This window comes from Temnothorax americanus, unplaced genomic scaffold, assembly GCF_048541705.1.
Source record: "Temnothorax americanus isolate GAGA-0224 unplaced genomic scaffold, ASM4854170v1 Scaffold1, whole genome shotgun sequence".
Taxonomy (NCBI): domain Eukaryota; kingdom Metazoa; phylum Arthropoda; class Insecta; order Hymenoptera; family Formicidae; genus Temnothorax; species Temnothorax americanus.
Genome location: NW_027509230.1, coordinates 1920612 through 1935285, shown reverse-complemented (window position 1 = coordinate 1935285; position 14674 = coordinate 1920612). Strand labels below are relative to the sequence as shown.

The window sequence follows — 14674 nt, the reverse complement described above, 5'->3', positions numbered from 1 at the left end:
TTACGGCGGAGTTTACGGCGCTTTTCAAGGCGCGTGAGTCGCTTTTGACTCGGGTGTCGTACGGAGTCGGTGGATCGGGGGCGAATAAGAGATCGCGCGAATTTCGCGTCGACTTTCCGCTTCCGCGTTTTGCTAGGACCGCGCCGTGCCGTTTGCAAGAGCGAAGCCTTCGGGGGCAAACAAGTCGTGTGCAAGTCGCGGGGGGTGTGGTGGTCGGGGCAGCTTTGCGAGGTGGAGGTGCCCGTAGTTCGGCTGGTGCGCCGACGGCCAGGTGGGGGTTGACCATGCGCGCGGGGGTGAGTGGGAACGAGAGGCGAGCTCGTGAAAATCCATGGTGGGGGCTTCGCAAGCCGCGAAGCAGCAGTGCGTCGCGACTCTAGCTGCCACGCGGTTGTCTATCAATCTATTCTCACTATCGGGGTACTACCTCCTTACACCCTTCTTGTAACAATCAGTGACCGGCCGTAATTCGTCACGATTCGGCACACTCCCACCCCTTTCTGCTCTTTTTCTCTCATCCTCTCTCTTTCTCTCTTTTCTCTCCCTCCCTCTCTCTTTCTTTCTCTCCCTCCCTTTCTTATTCTCTTTCTTTCTGTTACTCGCCGTCCCTTTCGCTCTTTCCATATCTCCCTTAATTCCTCCCAATAAGCCACCCCTAATATCGTCTACCGCCAAACGCTTCCACCATTTGGCCTGTCGTTGTCGCTCTATCAAAGTCGCGACTCTCCTTCGACGGTTCTCCTTCTTGGTCTCCGCGTTGGTAGCGCGCGTTTATCGCGAGGACTATCTCCCGTGACTGTTGGTCTCCGTCGATCATCATGATACGCAGCGAGACATCGTGCGCCGCTTGAGTGTGTACCCCCGGAGGTGTTTGCCCGTGAAAACGTGCACCCGCGCCAAGTGAACGCTGGTGCCCCTCCATCGGCGAGCCACGGCCGGTGCGCGTTTCTCTCGCGCGGCGCACCGTACCCCATTTCCGTGTGAGTATCCGGAGTATCCCCGTAATAAAACTCCCCCGTCCTTCACTTTTGCGCCGCCAGCCGCGCGCGGGGTGCGCGAGTACCCGATTCTTTTCCCCCGGGTACTCGATCTTCGATCCGAATCCGCTCCCGCCGACCGAATCCGACTTTGGACGTGGGTGATTGCGATGGTTCAAGGTTTCCGGCTTCAAAGCTGCGTTAAAACCTGGCGGCGGAAAAATGAATCTTATTTTCCCGTGCGATTGGAGTAACCGAAACCGTTGGTACCAACCGGTCTCGGGTACTCGGTGTACCTTACGGCCATTTCAGTCATATCGAATGATCGAAAACTCATTTCGCAGTCGGTTGCGGCAAATTCGTATTCGATTGGTTTTACGAGTACCCCCGGTATTGATGCTTCAGGTTCATCCGGCGTATTTCGATACCGAGAGTGTCGAGGGTATCGAGACCATAGATTTTCGCGTACCGCAACGATAAATTCGACACCTGATCCTTAAAAATATACCGCTCCGAGCTCCGGTAATACGTTTATATATCACGAGGGACAAAATTCTTTGACACACGACTTTCTTCGGGTTACGCTCGTAAATACTGCACGGCGTGATGTAGATTGTTGCATGCACTTGGAGTTATCAAAAAATGAGGTGACGCGTTAGCCACGATCGTAAAATTTATCGCGCTCGTCGAGCAGAATTAATTTGCCGCCGTCGGCAAAATCTATTATTTGCACGGGGACATTATTTGCGATGACATTCGAACGGAACTTTATTACGTTCGAAAACTTCATTACGAGATGCACTTCTGATTAATGGACTTGGACATGTAGGTAATCTTGCCATCTGTTCATTGCAAGGGTATCGATAATAACTGCTCCTACATATGTACACATTGCATTTTTCGTCGCGTCCTCTTATTCTATGTCGATTAAATATCTCCGAGAAGAAAAACCCGCCCGCGGGCCCGCTTTTTCGAAAAATTTACATGTAAAACGATTAAAACGAGAGCTAACAGAAATAACAGCGAGAAAATAAATAATAGCGTGATACACTCACTAAAATCTCTTTTCAATCTCCCGTACGTTTTACGGGCAATTAATTCGATTCCTGCAGAAATATTGGGTTATCAATTCGACGAATTAATTGATCAGCCGTGCTCCAGCGGGAAACGCGCGATTTCACGAGGCGCGACTCGTGGCCATTAAACTTTATGGGATATCACGATTTGGGGAAATCTCGTATGTTTGCAAGACAATACATTATATGCAAAATCTTCACCTAAGGCGACCACTTATCGGAAAAGTGGACTAATCGACGTCTCTGTGGAGGAGGGTCTTTCTCGATAGTATCGGTAGATATCCATGCTGACATACATATTCTCACCTTAATGGAGCGTGCCACGGCGATAAGAACGGCTATTTCACTTTACATCCGGTGGCGAGCCGCGAACCAGTTTTTTGCGAGCGCCGCTGATTACGTCGAACCGCCTTCATTCGAGAACAACAAATCGATAGTTTACGCCCGTCGTGTATGCCCCTTTTATAGCGTATTTATATTAGAAAAAAAAGAAACTCTTCTCCACGCTTAGTCGGTGGTCTCGTCGCGCGCGTAGATTGTGAGCTGGAACGAACAAGGTCGAGGGTTTCGTCGCGAAGTGTCATAATATATATTCACGGAATTAAGGCTTATCTACATGGCGCTATCTCGTTGATATTTTATCTATCCGTTCTTCCAGCTCGCCCGCCAGGACGAAGTTATCGCAGCTCGGTCTCGGGAGAGTCGGGAAGGGTTGGATAGCCAGGCCGGCCAGACGGGCATATATTGTCTGCGACTGTCGGTGCTTAAACAGAATATCCTATAATCGGCGCGGACACCCTGTTGCCCTCCGCAAGTTTCTTATGGCGAAAATGCCGAAAGAGGGGAAATTATCCGTCGCGATCTCTTCCAGTTTCGATATTCGATATCCAAATAATTAAATTGCCAATTAAAATTTTGTTAAAATTAATTTCACTTTGAATTGAAACAGGTATATGAAATATTCACGTCTCATTATTTGTTCATTTTCAACAATTTGAAGACCGTTGGTTGACATTTTTATATGTCATGGCATTTTAACTGAGAAGAATCGATTTTAAATGCCATAGAAAACAATGTGCATCCATTTTTCAATAAGATTGACCTGTACTTGAAACTTGGACTTGAAACCTGTACTTGAAACGTGAACGGGAAGGAAGTGACGCAATGCCCGATAACAAATGATGCCGCGATTATGAGAGCAAAACACTGTCTCTTTTATATAGTAATATAAATTTACGTATTTTCGTTTTTCGCCTAATCCTGCTTTACACGAGCTATTTGTGTCAGAAACTAGTAGAATTCCATTTATAATTTTATATACCGTGTAATTTGAAAAACATTTGGAGAACAGAATATAAAATATATATCAAAATATAAATAAAGTTATGAATATAAAAATTTTATTTTAAAATTCTGATGTAAATTGTAAATCGTCTAAAATGGATTTTAATATTTAATCGCGCAAAAATGAATTAAGCTATTAAACCGAAAAGAGATGAGCAATGTGCATGACTGGTTTTAAATAAAACTCAAAAATTTTTTATTTAATTTATACTTAAACTCGTGGATGGGCTGTTACAGTTTTGCATCGTTTTCATTAATCAACGTGTAGTTATACTAACATATATTTAGAAGTAAATCGTAGACAATCATATTTCAATTAACTCCTGTGAGAGTACAGACTGACAATGAGAGAACTCGTTTGCCTTTGCGTGGTACGAATGCTTATTAGTGCGCGATTCCGAATGAATTAAACTCACATCATTGGCCAAAATTAATAAACGGTGGTGATTTGCCAGTCGCCTTGTGCGCGGACAAAATTTTCGTTTGTCATATACGAAATGAGACCTGTTGGCAAACTACGAATGTACGAATCCGAGAACCAAGACGAGAGGATATTGTTGCAAATGTTGCAATGAGCTATTTGCATTTCTTCGACTTCCACATTTACGAGTTGCATTAAACTTGCAATTGGGGTAAACGTGTTTAGTAAACGAACGTCGTACAGCGCAATAGCGACACGGAAGGGCTGCCGCTGACGTATGACGCATAAATAAGTACAAACGCAAATCTAAGCGGCACGGCCAATGAAATTCTTGCGCAGTCGCTCCGGGAGAGTCGGAATAATTGCCATATACCTATCTTGATATATTCGCGGACTAACATTGCGGAATATTAACGGGAAGTTAAGTAGCGAGCAAAGTAATTTGCGCGAATTGAGTGAAAAAGTGCGTAACAATACGGCATATCTAAGATAGGGAATTAATTATGAAAGTAATTACGCAACGTCCCGCGTTAATCAGAATTAATCGCTAAAATATAATCGGCTTTAAATATCTTTCCGTGTCAAGTCGCGTTAGTCGTGCGCAGGAACATTTCGATCTTCAATTTGGATTCTCTTAACGGACCCTCTTAAGTGCACTCAGCGATTACTTATATCGACACAAACGACGTTCTCGGCTCGATTTCTAGCGCCGCCGCATAAATTAAATTGCTCAACCGCGGCCCGGCCGCGGAGATGCCATGCGTCCTTATTACATCCGATGTGCTGCAAGCATTTGCTACAGCAGCAAATAAGTCCGCCAGAATTCCTGATTTCGCTGCTCGACTGATTAAACGGATGTTACTTTCAGTTTGCGCGAAAATGTTCGGTCTGCTTCCGCTGTCGAAACGTTTCTCACATGCACCCTTCGGCGCGTTCGTTATTGCTTGTCTGACTGAATATGCGGGACTATCCCTTGCGTGATTTCAAGGCCGGGCACGAAAATCATCTATAGTCACTATTTATGTAGGTCGGGTACTTCTCGATTGCTCCCTCGACGATGGGGAATCTTCATTAGACACTGTTATTGCAGTACCCTCTTAATAAGCATATTTGACAAGGCGTTTGATTAATAGTGCGAACCGGGTTTTCGAATTTTGTCTGTCGGGAACAAACGTGCGATTTATGCATTTTTGAAATTTGCTTCTTGAATCGGAAGTCTAGCCCCCCATGATGAAATGAAATGTGATCGAAGCGATTAATAAAATTATAAGACGTTGCACTTGGAAGAAAAGATTGAAGAGACGACATCGTCAGAGACGTATATCTAATCGAGCACTTTGTGGAGGTGCTTTTTGTTTAAGAATTTATATGCTTACACGCGTTCGATATAAATTTTCCACACACGCGTGAAGTAGCAAATGACACGACGGCGCTGCGTGACTGCTAATGGAGGTCACTTTATACATCCACTATGAGACTCATGCAACAAATAAAAGTCGCTGTACCTCAAAAGGGAATGTTTTGAGAATATGCGCCAGATTCATGTTCTGCACGGATCATTACACGTTAACATAGCGCATGTGTCGTACGTGAAGCAATATTTACTGCCTTATTGGCATTTTATCCTTATATCCGAATGACTACGTCGAAGAAGGAAGCTCGCGACAACTTGGCGAAAAATTTGTGCGCTTTAAAGTTGAGCAATTTGGAATTTATTTTTCTCTTATCGAATCTAGGTACCGATAATACTTAACGATTGAATATTCTCGCGAGTTAAACTTCGGGAAGGCAGCTGAACGATAAAACGAAACTTCTTACTTAGCTTCAAAGAATTTCTACTTTAACCGAATTTCCATTTTAGAACTATTGAAGATTGAAGATTGAAGATTGAAAAATTACGATAAAGGATGGACTTCCGTGTCTTCGAGTCGTTAAACTTTAACATAACGGAGCCTTTACACACGAAGTTTTTCTGCCTTATTTAACATAATATTTCATTTCTATGTCTAAACGGCAATATTGAAAAAAGAAAATTGTGATAATTTTGCGCAAAACTCGCGCATTGTAAACTTAACCAATTTGAACGATTGAATATGCTTCTCACGAGTTGAGCTTCGAGGAGGCGGCACAACGATAAAAAAAAATACTAAACTTCTCACTTAACTACAATGAACCTCTGCTTCAACCGAATTTCTATTTCAGAATTAGTCGTGAAAATGTATAATTGAAGATTGAAGAATTACAGTGTGAACAATGAATTATGAATTCTATAATATTTTATCCCTACGTCTAATTGGCAATATCGAAGAAAGGAGATCGTAATAACTTGACGCAAAACTAGCGCCGCATTGTAAAATCGACCAATTTAGAGTTTAAATATCTTCTCTTTAATTTTAATATTTATTTATCATAAATATTTAGAGATTAAATACGCTTTACACGAGTTGAATTTTGGGGAAGCTGAACGATATGATTAAACTTTTTACTTTTAGGTCTGCTTTTCAAATCTTTATTTCAACCGAATTTCCATTTTAGGCTTAGTTGTAAAAAGCGTTCAAGATTGAAAAATTACAGTAAACGACGACGATTGCTTCTTCACTTGAGTCGTTAAAATTTAATATCTACACACGAGGCTCTTCTGCCTATAGCTAATAATAGACTGAACACGTTTGTACATTTCGCGACATCGATTCGGAGATCCATTATCATATGTCGTATAACGGTAGCGCGAAGTCTTATACTTTGTCATCCATCAGCCGTGACATTCGCGCGTTAGCTTCCGACAGACGCCGGCGTGTGCGTACGTGTACGTGTCGGCCGCGACGCGCGTAACATATATTTTAGCTTCCACATGGCATTATAGAGCGTTATCGACAGCGCGTATAGCTGTCACGGGGAACGCCGCGGCCGGAACAATTGAGCTACTTCGCTTAATTGCCGGGCCGATCCGTTCGTCCGCGCAAATGGAATGGAATATGGAATATGGAGCGTATATCGCGTTGTAATCGATACGCGGTTTTATATACGTCGCATCCGCGCGCGACGTGCACGCTATTTTGCTCGTAACGTGCTCGTATATACGCCGCGAGGGTCTCGAGCGGGCACGCGCGAGCGGAGTTCGAGGACCAAGTTGGGTGAGAGTGAGAGAACACGGTTCGGCCGAACTCACCGAATTCACGGCGGAATTGCGCGGATGAGCGAGTTTAAATTATCCCTCGTGAGAATCGCACATTTGGCGAGTCTCTCAGATTCTAGCTAACCGGCCGTGTGTGGTGGCGGGCCTCACGGAGATGAACATCGTTCTCGAGGGCACGCGGAATGACAACGCGATGCTCCTTGGAGATCGCAGCGCCGCGCCGACCCGAAGACCCCGTCTCGTCCTCGCGTCTTCCCTCGCGCGTCACTCTACCCGTTATTGATTGTGGAAGTATTAATTATGCGAGCGTGTGTCTCGGTAAGACACCGGCTTGTCATTATGAGGAGATGTATTGAATTTTTCCCGAGAGACTCTCGTGACTATACCACGCGATCTAGAATTAAGTAAACTTGTAAAAATAATACTGGCGCTTGAACCCAATGGCCTTTTAGCCTCCGTCCTAAAAATCGGTTATAAAATAGAATTTATATCGACGATATATTTCGACTCGAAAATTTTGAATTAGAGATTTACCATATTTAAAAAAAATACTTTTATAGCTTTAATTTAAACTCTTTATTTTTCTATAACACAAAAAAATATATTTTTAACAAGAATTTTTTTTTATTCCCCTTCGATAAAGTTCAAGTTGCAATGTAAATAGCTAAAGGTATTAGCCATTAAAAGGTTTATGCAGGTTTAAAACGTTAAACTCTTAAACGACACGGATTGCAGTAGAATACTCGAGCTTCGTTACGGAAGCCCTTGATAAATCACTGTCTTTCTTTACAGGTGATTTCCACTTCCCGGAGAATGTAAACGCGCATTATCTCGTCGGACGGGCTCCATCCCACCCGCCCTTTTCGAGCTTCAATGAGGATCTAGGATAGGATAGGCTTGCATCCTCGAATTATCGGTAAGTCGTGCGAACATGTCGTTCAACATCCGTTCAATATCATCTTTAATCACGTTTATCCGCGCTCGTAAGTGCGAATTTCGCTTCTCTGGGGGCGGCGAATCGAAAATATCGCAATCCAAAGAATCATTAATCATGAGCTGCGTACATATAACGCCCGCGAACTTTTCGCGGTGTAACACGAGAGAGAATAGCGATTCGTCGAAAGAACGAACGTTTCTGAACGTGGTAATATAAAATGTCTCTTTGGTACGAAGAAAAAATATATATAAATACGCTTTGGGGACGTGATATATTTCACGCTTACGCGTAGCCACTTATTCGAGAATTAGGCCAAGCTCAGCGCGCGCGAATCGCTGAATGCGATTTTCAGAGCGTGACATTTTCAATAGGAGCGATTTTCTACTTGAACGCGTATATACGCGGGCGGAAATGTCGTCGCCGTTAACGTAAATTTTATCCTAAATACACGGGAAATGACGGTGTGTGATTCATTGTTCGCCAATGCGGGATAAAACTAAATTTCGCTACAGGAAATCGATATTATTGATCGCATATTTCCCCTCTCCCGCGGCTAATGTAGGCAGATATAATAGACTATATATAGATTGTGTATAGATTTACATAAAGAAGGGTGACATTCTATTCTCTGTCTTTCACTTATTCTCTCTCTCTCTTTGTTTATATATTTATGGAGAAACGGATTTATTTTGACAAATCTGTTTCTGACTAACAATGAGTTAAATAATTTTCTGAAGGAACGTCTAAAATGCGAACCGAGTTTATTTAATTTTACGGCAGCGATATTTTTTGCGCCGCCCGAAGAACATTTTACGTTTGATCTCAGCGCGTGTGTTGTATAAAGATAGACGTCTGTTTCATTTTGTGGCTATAGTTTCTCATTGCGCGTTTTACATGTTGTGTAAGAAAGCACAAGAGAAAGATCCAATCTATATTTCCCCATAACGGCCCACACGTTTGATAGCTTCTTGCCGCAAAAGTTGAGCTTGATTAGCCGACCTGTATTATGACTTTATAACTGGAAACCACAGGCATAAGTCCACTTTGGTGTAGGCATGCCACCAATTTCAGGCACATCTCCGAGCACAATAGTCTTTAATGAAGGATAGAATGTCGTACGGAATTAAGGACAATACATCGATATAGAATATAGATGTTTATGCAAATTCTTTGAATTCCGTGGTCTCTGATCTCTATATATAGAGAATAATAGTGAATTAAGTATAATTGCATATATACAAGTAATTAATTAAATTAATTAATTTATATATTATTAACTAAATAAATTGTCTCTTAAATTAAAAATTTCCGATAAATCTGGCACAGTTTTGCACGCGTATTATTTTTATTTCACGGAACAGTGGTAAAAAACACGCGTGTTATAACGGAGTTGGTGCGCGAGGCAGCTTGAATATTTCTGAAATATTCAGTTCCGCGTAGGCTCGCACGTATCATACGTACCACACGTAAGATATATACATAAAGCTACCTATTTTCACGGTTGATTTCTCCCTGTCTCTCTTTGGCCCGGCATCGCGTTCGCGCGATCAGTTCTGAATCGGCAGCGCGCGTCGTTAAGAGCACGGCTGGAGCTATACATATGCGCGAAAGTCTGTGCCGTAACTTCCAACAGCGGTGAAATATCTCTCGCGGATCTGCCGTGCATCTCGTCGACTCGCGCGAGATCAAACCGCCGCATTTTCCACCGCGTTCCGTCACAATTTGATCACGCACGGCTGATCTCGACTTTAGCATCCTCCTCCGGCTGTACCGAGGTCTGAGCTGAAAAATCGCGTGATATTTTTAAATCGGGAAATCGCTGATTTTACGGTTGCTGTGCAAATTACTCGGGCAGTTTCAGGGGGATAGATATCGGCGAAAGCGATTTGTTCGTCACGTAATTCGAAATCGATTTCAGCGTAGATCTGAAGTTTACCGAGTTCTTGTATACCGGCAGAAGTCGTTCTACTAATGGAATATTTAATAAACGAGATAGTACGTTAACTGAAGCAATCTTTCTTTCAGTCTCTTATGTATTATTTAACTTCTTTGCCATTTTTGATACATCGCCTTGTTGCGGCGAATCATTGAATTCACGCGAGAAACATAAATTTTATTGATGTTATTTTGAATCACATTTCTCAATTGTTCTTCCAAACTGTATTTAATGTTAACTTTTGCAGATCGTGTGAAGAATGGAAAGATACATTGCTTGATTTTCTTCGTAGAATATAAAATCTCTGCATTCCTCTCAATAGATTTCACGTTTCTTTTGTCTTACTTAAATGTCCTCTATAAAGTTTTAAAGGAGGAAGTTAAGGGAAATAAATTATACAATCTGCTTTAGTTTAATAGTTTTCACATTTTTGCACGCAATTACCTCGGGTCATTGTACTTGATTGAGCTATAACTGTTCTTTACCGGTTTACCGTTCTCCTAATCCCAACGATAGAATCGATATCCTCTCTCTCGGTCACGGCTGATAGATACGAAATACGCAAATACCGGAATGCATCGCATGTCAGGATTCGAAGTAAATTCCCTTCCTTGGGACGACATATGCGCTAAGTTTATTTGCCTCGTTGAATTATTTATTATGCTGCCGTGTCCCGATGACACGTTAATGCCTCCCTCCCCCTCGTTCTCTCGCCTCGGGCTTTATAATTTATCGTGCACGCGATAACGAGGCGTCGATAAGAAAGAGCCTTAATGCAGAGCCGTAATGTCCCGAATGGACGGGCGTGTTCGGCTTGGAAGAATCCTCGCCCGTCATTGTTACATAAACTAAGGTATTCTGGTATAACGCGATTCATCACCCGCTGCGAAAAGTATATGTCCTGTCCCGAGGCCGCCTTTCAATAAGCAACGAGGGAGATTGAAATTATCCCTGTGGGATATAAACGCAATTTCTCAGCCCTCTCCACTCCGGGGTTCGTATTCGAATTAACGAGTTTTGATGGAAGTCCTTCCGGCTTGTTCCGCTCCGTGTATACGTCCGCGTTATCGCGAGGCGGTAATTTGTTTGTTCCATTTGCGTCTCTCCATCGGAGGTACGTGCGAAGTCACGCCGACGCCGAAGGGACGCCCGCGCCGGTAAAGCGCGTGTATTCCACATCCGCCGTAATTTACGAACTGCCGATCGGATCGGAAGATAGCTGTCAAATTCTGGCGTCAAACTCCAGTGAGAGATCGAAAGATAGCTGTCAAATTCTGCCTCAAACGCTGTCGATCGCTCGCATCGCGATACTCTTTTCTATATTTCCGCCGAGAATGAAAAAGCAAAAGAAGATTTTATCTTTTTGTCTCGTAATTATTTCGCATTATGTATTCCGATTAAAACGCATGACCTGTTACATATTCGTACAACACAAAGTTATTAATGTTATTATCAATGTTATTTTGCCGCGGCGCCAATGTGCCGTTAACTAATTTCCATAAATACATATGAAAAGGCAGCTTAATTAGATAGTACTGGTTTGATGTCAAAGCACGCGCGCTTGTATGCGTATGGTGTCCGACATTGTATGGAGAGCAACATCAGCCGGCTAGTTGGCTGGATGGAGCAATGTAGTCGAACGGCTATAAATGTTGTAATCGACGTGGGGTATAACGAGGGACCTTGTGCCTCGAGGAAACTGGGTGATATAAGTATACATGCTACGGGCCTAAGTCGCTACGACGGATGTGGGCCGTGTACGAACACAGTTTTCACCGAGTAGGACAGGCCGGCGTGTTGTTACTCCATTGTTATCCCATTAAATGCGAAGAAAAACAAGAACACTCTGATATGGATACAAATGTATGTGTCTTGCCAATTATATGGCGCTAATTTTAATTGGCTATAACATTGCTGGAATTTTTGTGTCGCGAACCTTCCAAGCTCAACCTTTCGCGCCCTGATATTGTTGGGGAAATAAAAATAGAAAAACGGGATATCCGTTTCCAAGGGTGAATCTAAATGTTTATTTGTAATGTAGATCGAAATATATACAGCAAGTATACTTATCGCGAACCTACGAGAGAAGTTAAATTCTACGTCTAAATCCTATTTTTATGTTAGAATTAAAAAAACGGTAATTTTTTTAACTTCTATATTTTAAGGGGATAGACAATCTTGAAGCGCGAAAAAATAGACCTTTTTTTTTAAGTTAAATATTTCAGAAATAAAAAATTCTAAGTATTTGAAGCTTTGGCACATATAATTCTATATTCTTTTATAAATGTTTTGCTTGTCTACCCTCTTAAAATTCGTTACAATTACATGTCCATTAGCGTACGTTAAAGAGAATAAGCAATTTCTCGCCTTGAATGTTGTGTCGTAAGGAATTCCCGAGTCGTAACGTGCAGGAGGATGGACATTATTTACAATGTGACCGTGCTTACTCGATAACTACATTATTGAACAATTTTTTTAAGCGGAGCAAGCGAGAGTTTGTGGGAGAACTGATCAATATGCCACGAAACGCGCAAGCATATATCTTGGGGACGGGAACCTGGGATGAAAATATCATTCTGCCGTCCTGCGAAGCTCCTCGTGACAGATCGATATAGTACTTGTTTATCTTAATGATAGTACACGGCGCCACATTAGGAGGAACCCTTCGTTACGAAGGGAAAACAATTCGCGGGGGAGATATCTGATTACCGCGGCGTGGATCCATCAATCAGGCGCAGATGATACGTTATATTAGGGGAAACGGTCAAGGTTACGACTCCGGTATTGACGATTCCCGGCGAGTAGAATGGGTCAACTATGAATAAACGCTCGAATTTTGGCCCTATCGCGTTTTATTTCCATCGACGCTTCCATCCCTTAAAGCTCCAACTCGCGGGGGAGCCGGTGTTAGATGTATTATGCAAGTGCTCCGAGTTAATTCGGTATTATCAGTGTTACATCAATAGCGCTTCTTCAAGCGATCTGGTTAAAATATTCAGCGAGAACGAAGACGCCGATACGTCTTCGGTTAGATGGTAACTGTTTCTCTCCCAGCTCGTGGAGCGTAACATGGATGAAATTAAACCGTTCTTTCACTCATCGCGGCATTCGTGACGCAATTCTCTGTTCTGGTAATCACCTTAAAGAATTAATCTGAAAAGTTTCCGTCAATTTTTTAGCGTGCACAACAGTCCGCATATAAAAAAAAAAATATTTTTCATTTCCTCGCACGTTTTTTTTCTAAGGTATATATATGATTTTTTTTTAAATATAAAAAAATACGTCATATATATATATTATGCATGTACATATATTTTACGTACGTTGCGGAGGGCAATCTCTAAAAAAAATCTCGTTTGGGGTTTGACCAAACGCGATGCTTCTCTGATGTTGCAGCTAAATATACGCGCGCAAATATGCATTGAGGTAAAATGTCATGCAACGGAGATTTTAAACATCTTGATATACGATCCGTAAAAGCGACGAATTTGGTTGTCCGGAGTATTGGAAACATAACAATTTTGAATTTTATCGATCAACATCACTGTGATTAGCCAACATATCAAATGTCAAAGCTAGAATACTCAATATATAATTGTTTGGGCAGAGAGTAATATTGATTGATTAGCCTTAAAAATAAATGTCTTAAATACAGGATATAACATCATCGTCCGATCAATATTAGCTCGTTCTACTTGTTGACGCGAGAAGCTCGATATAAGTACGTATAATACATATGTCCAAAATGACATACAATGTGCGATGTACAAGTATAAATCACTTAATATAGTACATTTTTTTCTTAGAACCATTTGGTAATGGAATTGAGCAATTATCGTATTGGCGAAATTTGGCTGTGAAATAATTTTGCTATTACAGAGGTACATATATAACTGAAAGGCTAAATAAGAATTTTTCGATACGAGGAGACGCTTCCGCTGTGCGGAAAATACAGTTTTGAAATAAGCATTCTTGCAACGACTTTAGCTGAAATCTAGTTATAAAATGCAGGCCGTCACGGTGCGTTTCGCTCAGTTACGCCGTAAAATATGTTCTCCCCTAGGAAATAAAAGGGCATTTTAAAAATCGATTTCTATACACCCGCGTGACCGACATACCGCGTTGCCGTTGAAGGGGCATGCATGATCTCTCGTTTGTGTTATTGCACGTGGAAAATTCATCGCGCGCGTGCACATAATGTATACCCAAATGAGAATGGCTTCGCTGCGTAACTATAAATAACATTACTCGTTATTTGTATTTCAAACACGTGGCGATGCGTCTCTTTTATGTCGTCGCTGTGCGTCGGCGATACGTTACCGAAGATAATTTTTGCAGAATATATAGTTCACGGCCACGCCGCACAAATTTCTGGCAAATCCGGTGCCGGTTCTGCGTCAACCGTATATACCATTGTTGAAATATTTTTTTTGCGTGACCTTTTTGCATTAACTTCAACGGTCATCAATCCCGTCATGAGCAAAAAGTTACTTCCTTTGAAAAAAATATTATTTTTACTCGATGAAAGTAGATTAGTAATAATTATATGCTTGTTACAAATTGAATTTAAAATGCCGGTTTCGAACAAACAATATATAATGGAATTTTTTGTTCCAGAAAGTAAGACATTATCTCAGATGACGTAAAAGACGTAAAAGGACGTAAAAGACTTTTAACTTTTTACATTACTGTTTCGACAAAATATCTTTATAGAATAATAATAAGTTGCAATATGTTGGTTGTTTGGAGCAATGTAACTCTTCGAATTAAAATGGAACGGGTGAAACGCTACGTTACTTCGAAGTTAGATGAGATCGTGGAAGTATGAACACGGTATTCGATTACTA

General features: G+C 41.8%; 1 protein-coding gene across 2 annotated transcripts in view; it reads left to right on the top strand.

The window, feature by feature from the left end:
• The first annotated feature begins 368 nt into the window (after window positions 1–368).
• Window positions 369–14674, top strand: part of Syt7 (Synaptotagmin 7) — a 174167-nt gene continuing 159861 nt past the window's right edge. For both annotated transcript variants that reach the window (XM_077403882.1, XM_077403872.1), the window contains exons 1-2: window positions 369–980; window positions 7747–7870. The gene's annotated coding sequence lies outside the window, so the exon portion shown is untranslated. The remainder of the gene's footprint in view (window positions 981–7746; window positions 7871–14674) is intronic.